At 43.2% G+C, this 2,155-nt stretch overlaps 1 long non-coding RNA gene across 1 annotated transcript; it reads left to right on the forward strand.

The window, feature by feature from the left end:
- On the forward strand, nucleotides 1-2,155 carry LOC130138199 (uncharacterized). The gene is made up of 2 exons (XR_008816620.1): nucleotides 1-464; nucleotides 1,861-2,155. It is a non-coding gene; the product is annotated as an uncharacterized LOC130138199 (long non-coding RNA).

The raw sequence follows: 2,155 nt of genomic DNA on the forward strand, positions 1-2,155 counted from the left end.
TTCGGATCGGTTCGAATCGAACCGAACTGAAATAAACAATTCGGTTTTAGCCCTAAATAGCCCTACCTCACCCAGTCGCTCTTTCTCGCGCTCGCATCTCCCTCTCCTCCTCGACGCTCCGCCTCCGAAATTCGCGACTCCCCCTCCGGCTCCGCCGCCGCCGCCGCCTCCGACGGCCGCAGCTCCCGCCGGGATCACGGGCCCGAGCCGGGCGTTTTCCTCGGCCGATCCGCGCGACCGAGCCCTACCGAGACGAGATCGCGACCGAGCCTCGCCACCGTCACCTTTTCCGTTCCTCGGTTCCCCGTCGTCGGCGGCGGCTCTTGGTGCAAGGGCACCGGCGGTATCATCCCCATCACCGAAGGATATTCGACAAAGCTCCGATTTTGCTGCACGATTCCGAAGCTGATTCGCGGCCGCGACAAACCCAGAGAGTTCCTGAGTGTTCTTCTTTGGGGTGAAAGGTTAGGGCTTCGATGTTTTTGTTGTTCTGGTATGCGTTTGATAGTGTGGATTGGCTGATTGTGTTATATGTGGATTATGATAGTCTCAGAGAATTGGAATGTGTTGAACGGAGTACCCTGCGTTGCTGTTGTTCTATACTTGCTCAATAAAATCATGAATTAAGTTAATGGTTCAGTGCAGTTTTGCTATCTGATTTTCGCTTTTGCTTTAGATCGGTTTATATTCTTATGTTGCAGTTAGGAAATATGGTGGGTGAAATGTATGCTTTTCAATTTAGTGGAGTTTCGCTATCTGAATTCCACTTTTGCTTTACCTGGATCGGTTTAGATTCTTATCTTGCTGTGGGGAAGCATGGTGGGCGAAATGTATGCTTTTTAATTCGTATAATTTCATATGTTCTACTTGTCATAGAAATCCATTCTAAAGTGAGCTACCCTTGGGGCACTGTTGTGGCATTTTAACCATTTACACGAGGTGAATTGTCAAAACTAGTTTGGAGACTGGGCTAACGTTTGTCCCTCATTTCTCCATATAAGATTGCATCAAGCCCCTTTTAGTGAATATGACCATCGTATAGATTGACTATGAGAAATGAGATCACTTAGAACTGGAGAAGAACAAGCCCTGTATTCTGTTGCAATTCGGAAATCTCATTAAACGAATGGGAAGTGCTTGATGATCTTTTTATCCTTATATATATGTAGATAGATTTCTAGATGGGATCTGATAATTATGCATCTTGTGCTTGACTTGTTCCTGGATATGCTGTTGATTTGTGGAGAAGGGACTGTTGCGAAGTAATGGGAGATTGGGAACTAAACCCTTTTATAGTCAGGCAGGGGATACAGTTGAACATTTTTGCAGGATCTGATTCTATATAAGTTGGCGGCGGTGTTTAATGTGGTTCTGAGTACCTGTGGAGGGCTTAGGTGCTTGACGACATGTTAATTGGAATCTTTGAATCATGTTTTTTTTTTTCTTATTCCTTTCACCTGTTTTTTTCTGTTGATATCTTGTTACGTAACATGTAAAGAGGATCCTTGTCACTGAGCCTACTTATTGGCTAAGGCCCAGCTGTTGTTATTGTTACATTCCCCAATCCCATATAATATATTGAATGATCATCATGTATTTTCCTGCATTGCTATCCATGTTTAACCTCAATATTGTTCAATTATTGGTGTTGACCTTCAAGTTACTGTCAAATACTACTCAATGCTGATGCATCATCTTGCTTCACTGTACCTATTCCTCGCTTTGGCAAAGATCTATTAAGGCCAATGAACTCACCCAATGTAGCTTGTCTTGGACAAATTAAGAAAACATTATAGAGCAGTTAATACGGTTTAGCTTGTATGCCAATATACTGAATGCTCAGTTATGCTTATATTGCAGGAGATCACTGAGTTTTCATGAAGTGTATGTCGCATTGTGTTGTTTACCAGGCAATGGATGTTTGTGGGCTTCCTGGAGCATTGTAGGCGGGTTGCATTCACATCAAGGGCCCTTTGAGGAAGCAGAGTACATAGTCTTGTGTATACTGTCACTGTATATATCTGATGGACACAGATAGAAGCAGCTGTTTCTTTCTTTTATTCTGTGAATGCAGACTAGTTCCAACACCAATTTTTTTTACTCCTATACCTTATATCAGAAGGACTTGTCTTTTATCCGCTGTTAGTTTATGAAA

The sequence above is a fragment of the Syzygium oleosum genome, unplaced genomic scaffold (genome assembly GCF_021117445.2).
Source record: "Syzygium oleosum isolate NSW1041296 unplaced genomic scaffold, Sole_v2.1 Sole_v2.01, whole genome shotgun sequence".
NCBI classification, from domain to species: domain Eukaryota; kingdom Viridiplantae; phylum Streptophyta; class Magnoliopsida; order Myrtales; family Myrtaceae; genus Syzygium; species Syzygium oleosum.